This window comes from Hordeum vulgare, chromosome 5H, assembly GCF_904849725.1.
Source record: "Hordeum vulgare subsp. vulgare chromosome 5H, MorexV3_pseudomolecules_assembly, whole genome shotgun sequence".
Lineage (NCBI taxonomy): Eukaryota > Viridiplantae > Streptophyta > Magnoliopsida > Poales > Poaceae > Hordeum > Hordeum vulgare.
This window is the reverse complement of record NC_058522.1, coordinates 312,147,695-312,156,264: the sequence shown is the minus strand read 5'-3', so window position 1 is coordinate 312,156,264 and position 8,570 is coordinate 312,147,695.

Here is an 8,570-nt window from a genome sequence, read left to right as displayed (position 1 = left end):
CTCGGGTCATGTCTACATAGTTCTCGAACCCGCAGGGTCTGCACACTTAAGGTTCGACGTTGTTTTATCGTATTTGAGTTATATGGTTGGTTACCGAATGTTGTTCGGAGTCCCGGATGAGATCACGGACGTCACGAGGGTTTCCGGAATGGTCCGGAAACGAAGATTGATATATAGGATGACCTCATTTGATTACCGGAAGGTTTTCGGAGTTACCGGGAATGTACCGGGAATGACGAATGGGTTCCGGGAGTTCACCGGAGGGGGGCAACCCACTCCGGGGAAGCCCATAGGCTTTTGGGGGACACACCAGCCCTTAGTGGGCTGGTGGGACAGCCCCAAGGAGGCCTATGCGCCAAGATAAGAAAATCAAAGGAAAAGGAAAAAAAAGAGGGAAGAAGTGGGAAGGGAGGGGGACTCCTCCCACCAAACCAAGTCCAACTCGGTTTGGGGGGGGAGTCCTCCCCCCCTTGGCTCGGCCGACCCCTTGGGAGTCCCTTGGACCCCAAGGCAAGGTCCCCCTCCCTCCTCCTATATATATGGGGCTTTTAGGGCAGATTTGAGACGACTTTCTCACGGCTGCCCGACCACATACCTCCATAGTTTTTCCTCTAGATCGTGTTTCTGCGGAGCTCGGGCGGAGCCCTGCTGAGACAAGATCATCACCAACCTCCGGAGCGCCGTCACGCTGCCGGAGAACTCTTCTACCTCTTCGTCTCTCTTGCTGGATCAAGAAGGCCGAGATCATCGTCGAGCTGTACGTGTGCTGAACGCGGAGGTGCCGTCCGTTCGGTACTAGATCGTGGGACTGATCGCGGGATTGTTCGCGGGGAGGATCGAGGGACGTGAGGACGTTCCACTACATCAACCGCGTTCTCTAACGCTTCTGCTGTACGATCTACAAGGGTACATAGATCACTCATCCCCTCTCGTAGATGGACATCACCATGATAGGTCTTCGTGCGCGTAGGAAATTTTTTGTTTCCCATGCGACGTTCCCCAACATGACGATCATCACACTTTTATTTAGTTACAACTCAATAAGCCTAGAAAGCTAAAACTACATGACCCTATATGAATGCCTCTGGAGTGTACCAGGATGTGCAATGGTCTAGCGTAGCAAAGATATGAAAAAACGGACAAGCCATCAAAATATCATGCTAGGTATCTCACGATCATTCAACACGATATGACAATGAACATAAGTCATGTATATGATGGTGGTGGAAGTTGTTGGAATTATGCCCTAGAGGCAATAATAAATATAGTTATTATTATAATTCCTGTATCAAGATAATCGTTTATTATCCATGCTATAATTGTATTGAATGAAGACTCATTTACATGTGTGGATACATAGACAAAACACTGTCCCTAGCAAGCCTCTAGTTGGCTAGCCAGTTGATCAAAGATAGTCAGTGTCTTCTGATTATAAACAAGGTGTTGTTGCTTGATAACTGGATCACGTCATTAGGAGAATCACGTGATGGACTAGACCCAAACTAATAGACGTAGCATGTTGATCGTGTCATTTTGTTGCTACTGTTTTCTGCGTGTCAAGTATTTGTTCCTATGACCATGAGATCATATAACTCACTGACACCAGAGGAATACTTTGTGTGTATCAAACGTCGCAACGTAACTGGGTGACTATAAAGATGCTCTACAGGTATCTCCGAAGGTGTTAGTTGAGTTAGTATGGATCAAGACTGGGATTTGTCACTCCGTGTAACGGAGAGGTATCTCGGGGCCCACTCGGCAATACAACATCACACACAAGCCTTGCAAGCAATGTGCCTTAGTGTAAGTTGCGGGATCTTGTATCACGGAACGAGTAAAGAGACTTGCCGGTAAATGAGATTGAAATAGGTATGCGGATACTGACGATCGAATCTTGGGCAGGTAACATACCGAAGGACAAAGGGAATGAGATACGGGATTATATGAATCCTTGGCACTGAGGTTCAAACGATAAGTTCTTCGTAGAATATGTAGGATCCAATATGGGCATCCAGGTCCCGCTATTGGATATTGACCGAGGAGTCTCTCGGGTCATGTCTACATAGTTCTCGAACCCGCAGGGTCTGCACACTTAAGGTTCGACGTTGTTTTATGCGTATTTGAGTTATATGGTTGGTTACCGAATGTTGTTCGGAGTCCCGGATGAGATCACGGACGTCACGAGGGTTTCCGTAATGGTCCGGAAACGAAGATTGATATATAGGATGACCTCATTTGATTACCGGAAGGTTTTCGGAGTTACCGGGAATGTACCGGGAATGACGAATGGGTTCCGGGAGTTCACCGGGGGGGCAACCCACCCCGGGGAAGCCCATAGGCCATGAGGGTGGCGCACCAGCCCTTAGTGGGCTGGTGGGACAGCCCAAAAGGGTCCTATGCGCCTAGGAAAGAAAATCAAAGAGAAAAGAAAAAAAAGGAGGTGGGAAGGGAAGGAAGGACTCCCACCCACCAAACCAAGTCCAACTCGGTTTGGGGGGGGAACCTTCCCCCTTGGACTCGGCCGACCCCCTTGGGGCTCCTTGAGCCCCAAGGCAAGGTCCCCTCCCTCCCACCTATATATACGGAGGTTTTAGGGCTGATTTGAGACGACTTTTCCACGGCAGCCCGACCACATACCTCCACGGTTTTTCCTCTAGATCGCGTTTCTGCGGAGCTCGGGCGGAGCCCTGCTGAGACAAGGTCATCACCAACCTCCGGAGCGCCGTCACACTGCCGGAGAACTCTTCTACCTCTCCGTTCTCTTGCTGGATCAAGAAGGCCGAGATCATCGTCGAGCTGTACGTGTGCTGAACGCGGAGGTGCCGTCCGTTCGGTACTAGATCGTGGGACTGATCGCGGGATTGTTCGCGGGGCGGATCGAGGGACGTGAGGACGTTCCACTACATCAACCGCGTTCACTAACGCTTCTGCTGTACGATCTACAAGGGTACGTAGATCACTCATCCCCTCTCGTAGATGGACATCACCATGATAGGTCTTCGCGCGCGTAGGAAAATTTTTGTTTCCCATGCGACGTTCCCCAACAGAAGTTGCATGGCAATATATCTCGGACTGGCTACGAAAATGACATGATAGTTAGGTATGGTGGTTGTTTTGAAGAATATATAATGAGGCTTATGTGTGATAGAGTGTATCATATCACGGGATTTGGATGCACCAAAAAAGTATGCGCCAATCTCGAGGTGAGAACGGGCAATGCACGGTACCGAAGAGGTTGTCGAAATACACAAAGGATGGGAAGTGCTTACGGTACACAAACTCACATTTATCCCAAGGAACTCAGATACTTATTGTGGCTTCTATTAGCTCTGTCAGAGAAAATCACTTATCACATTCCCCTAGGGAGAATGTTGGTAGGATTTAGCCGCCCCCGTTAAATTATGCTCCAACTTCATCGCAAAACTAGAGGGATTTAGAACAACACAAGGGATTTAGAACTCCAACTTCATCACATTCCCCTAGGGAGAATGTTGGTAGGATTTAGAACAAAACAAGGGAATTGAATCAGGGATAAATTATGCTCCAACTTCATCGCAAAACTAGAGGCTACATGTGATCATTTCGGGAATCACAAACTTTATCATCGATAATTTTACTAAACTATGTATATCAACTAATACACACACATTACCATCTTAATATCCCAAAACCAATGCATGGAATCAAACATATTATACTCAGTGATCTACAAGTTTTATACATTTTTTTATGACTAACCATGTGAATGATCATTCTGTGTTAACTTTATAAATAGATATAAGTGAAGCATGAGAGCTTAATTATTTATATAAAATACCAACCACACTTTAACAAATAGAAGTGAAGCAAAATATCATTCTACAAGTAATGGTTTTCCAAATGTAGAGAAACGAGCATCCAAACTTCAACTGATATAAGTGAAGCACATGAAGCATTCTATAAAGCCATACTCAAAAGATATAAGTGAAGTGCAAAGAGCATTCTATAAGTCAACCAAGGACTATCCTATACCATCATGGCACATCAAAGAAAAAGGGAAAACAAGCGCAAAATACGCTCCAAAAGTTTACGCATATCGTTAACAAATGAAAAAACAAGACATACTCGCTCAAGTTGTAATCATAAATATAGCAAGCATTTTCAACTTTTCAAGCGCGATAACACTCTCTAACAAGCACAGGGACTTTACAACTAACACTCCTTGTCCTAGACGCATCCATCCTTCTGAGAGTTGGTTAAACCAAGGCAATGGAGACCAAAACTTTGATACCAATTGTAGGATCAAAAGGAACGGTTTGGAGGGGGTGAATAAACACTAACAAGGCAAAATGTGCAATTTTAATGTTTTATTGAAACTTAGGCAGATTTTAGCACAAGTTAATTTCCTAGCAGTACAATCTACACATGCATATCTACAATATGATCAGCGGAAAGGAAACAACGTGAAAGTGCGAGAAAGTAAAGAGAATAGAGTTTGGAGATGATCAAACGCAATGAAGAATGATGATTTTGGCATGGTTCTGATAGATGATACTATCGTACGTCCACATTGATGGATACTTCAACCCATGGAGGGTAACGGTTGCACGACCCCACAAATGGCTCCACCCATGAAGGGTCCACGAAGAAGCAACCTTGTCTATGCCATCATGGCTTACATCCATGAAGGACTAGACTCACTCAGGGTAGATCTTCATGAAGTAGGCACTACCCTTGCCCTTACAAACTCCTTGGTTCAACTCCACAAGATTTGGAGGCTCCCAAGTGACACCTAACCAATCTAGGAGTCGCCACTCTCCAAAAGGTAATATATGTTGTTGTTGGTGATGAACCCCTTGCTCTTGTGCTTCAAAAGATAGTCTCCTCAACACTCGATCACTCTCTCACGGATTTGGCATGGTGGGAAGAAAGGATTGGAGTAGAAAGCAACTCGGGGATGCTAGGAATCAAGGATAATATGGTTGGAGCGGAATCCCTTGATCTCAACACAAGTGTAGGTGGTTCTCTCTCAAAAATGGATATGGGAAGTAGCAGTTTCATTTTTGTTGCTCTATTATAGCTAGTGGAGTGGGTGGGGGTATATATATCCGTCACAAAAAATTAGTTGTTACACAACTTTATGCACTACTCGGTGGGACTGAATGAAACCACTTGGTGAGATCGATTAATACAAAAGTCCTAAACTTTAATCTTTTCGGTGAGACCGGATGAAACATATCGGAGGAACTGATGGGTGATGACCTAAGCACTTTCCACACTTCGGTGAGACGGGTTGATTCCACTCGGTATTTCTGGAACTAAATCAATAAGCAACAGAAAGTTGGCAAGTGCACTTAGGTTGAACCGATCGACTAACTTGAAAATTCTGAAACAAAATCGAGGGGTAACGGAAGGTTGGAATGGTCACTTAGGTCAGACCACATGTATCTCGATGGGTCCTAGTGTATGTGTTTCGGTGGGACTGAGATAGGATTTAAGATTTTGGACAGATATGATTTGGAGGGTGTGGTTGAGGGTTTTGGAGCAATATCTTCAAGCACTTGAGGAAATGACTCATGATCAAGACCTCATCCCCTTTTAATAGTATTGACTTTCCTATGGACTCAATGTGACCTTGGACCACTAAACCAAAAATGTAGAGTCTTGAAGTTTTGCCAACATGGTTCCTTAGTAGCTTGAGGGGTCCATAACTCCATCCATTCACTTGCCTAAGTTGAACTTTTCATGAAATATACTTGAGAAAAACATTAGTCCAACACAATGTATGTTAACATGAACTACCAAAACCACCAAGGGAGAAGATGTGTTTTTATTGACATGTGGTCAAGAAGGGGGACTGGGAAGGTGAAATCCCCCGAGTTGACGAAGTCCCACGCCTGGCTCCTAGGGTCGATTGCGACCAACCTAGATTCTCTACCTCTGAACACAACACCGCAGACACCGGGAAGACACACAACTATTGTTGAGCAGCTTGAACATCTACCCTTGAGCGTTGTGACGGGCAAGTCATACAGGGATCACCTACGCTTGGAACGACCCATTGTGAGAAGTGGCGGAGTTTGCTAGAAATATCCAATCTAAGCTCTCCTGGGAAAGTCCTTCATAATTTGATCCAAGGAAGGGGGCCAGTGCCCCCCAGGCCTAAATATGCACATAGCTATATGTATGGTTGTTTGTACAATCCCATATTATCTCACAAATCTATTTATTATATACTGAAAGAACAATATGGATCTAAGTTATTCGTAAGCCATATTTTATCAATTTATATTAGTACAACAACTACAAAGTTGATATATATATATATATAGGAAAAATACATCCTACTATGATTCACCGTTGTAAATGATGCTAAGCTAGATGCCCTTATATGAATGCTTTGTTGTTCTTGTTGCCCCTTTATAGAAGGGGTTGTAGTATTATGTTGTTTCACACAAGTGTTGGTCCATGCAAAGCCTCGAATGTGGCTATAATACTAATCATTTAGTTATCTATTAGTTATGTATGTATAGTATCTTTACAAGCCTATACAGTGCCCATTCTTTTCTTTGCTTTTGACCTATAATGCTCTCATATGAGTGACATATATTATGGATCATACAACTGTTTAGGTGGCTATAGAATATCCATGTCATCCCATGTCAGAATATAAGGTACATACATGTTGAGATAAGTGTTATGTTTCCATGATGATTGGGTTTTAAGAATCTCCTTGTGTAATTTTGTTATAATAGCATGAGCATGAGACCCGCAAATAGCCAAGATAACAAAATATAACACTTCAAGATTTGCATTTTTTATTTACGTGTGTCCTTTCAAGTGTGATACTTCCTCTATTTCATAGTACCTAATGCATGCACCTACTTTGGATAGAAAAAAGATGTTTTTACTAATTTTATGTAACTACACAATATTTCCTACATTTAGATACAAACACTATTCTTGTTCCAAATATGTCCCAATTTGGTACAGTATTACTTCAATTATGTGCCTCCTAGATATACATGTGTGGCATATATTGTGAAATGGAGGCAATATATTATAGCATGGTGTCAAGCAAATAGGTTAGACTAATCATTTATCTTAATATTTTGATGCATATCGTCAGGTAGACCAATGCTAACATGTTTAATTCAACAAGTATTGCCCTTGGAAATAAAATAGGTTCAAAACTGGATTGAAAAAGTCTCTTTACTAGGAATGGTCTTCCCGTGACTCATACTATCCACTATAAGGACATGCCTTTTGGAACTATATCCTTCCCTCGAGACTTTGACTGCACTCTGAGGGGAAACTACTTTTTATGAATAGACAACTACGTCCTTGGGTAAAAGGTAGAATCAAAGAGCATCTCACTAACACAACCTTGACGATTCAATAGGCACGGTCGGGCATTTACTTTTTACACTCACTTATCTACATATTGGCAGGTACCAAGTAATATATATGTTATGCTTAGTACTCAAAAATGAGCTTATAGATAGAAGAGATTTAAACACCAAGGAAAACCAATCCTAGACCTAGCACATAAAGCGGGTAAGAAGCATACAACACACCATTGATCCTTTCCCCTCACTCTGAACATGTTCATATGCAAAGCAATAATGGTCAAAGCTTCATCTTTTGAGACCATGGATGTTGCATGTTTAAAACATTATGTTTTAGAATGGGGGAGATAAATGGGCGGGAGTTGTTTTATTGTCTTACTTCACAACAAGGGTAAATTTTATTTATTAACTGCATAAGAAAACGAAGATCTTTATAACAAATAAGTCACAAAGATATATTGGTATGATGTTCCATATTTTTATGGCATGATTATTATATACAAGCACATTGATAGCCATGGGAAAATGGGAATCTTTTGTGCAAAAAGGGAAATGAGAATCAATTTTGAATGTCACAAAATAATTGTTTTTCATCACTACAATTCCAGGACTTATATTTTTGATCAGATGCACTTCCTCGTGTGGGTTTATTGACCCCCTTCATGTTTTGTGTCAAATTTTGTTCGTAGATTTGACTAACAAAATATAAGTTGTATGTCACAAAACTTACATCGTTGGCCTCATATTCGCAAGAGATTTTTAGTGATACTATTTTTATGTATATAGATTTTTTGGTTGTTGAAAGGATTTGGATGGACCTAGAGGGAGGGTGAATAGGTACAATTACAAATTTTAATTGTTACTTAGCATTTTTTGGTAATTATGTTGAATATGAAAGTGATCCTCAAAATTGCAAAGGTGATTCTAGTGCTAAGCACTATAAGCAACATCAACAAGTAGTAATCTAATCAATCACAATGTAAGTTAAGTAAAGACTAAGAGACAAATAACCACAAGTAGGGAGTTCGAGTTAGGTAATAGCAACTCCAGGGGACGAGGATGTATGTCGTTGTTCACTTGCTTGGAGGGAAGCTAGTAATCGTTAGAGAGGTGGATGTTACCACGAAGGCTCATCCTATTCACCCCTTGAGACGACACCATGAAAGCGTTTCTCAACCACTAGTGGTAGACCTTGAGGTGGTCTCCGAACTTCCACAAACTTTCTGCGGTAATCACAATGAA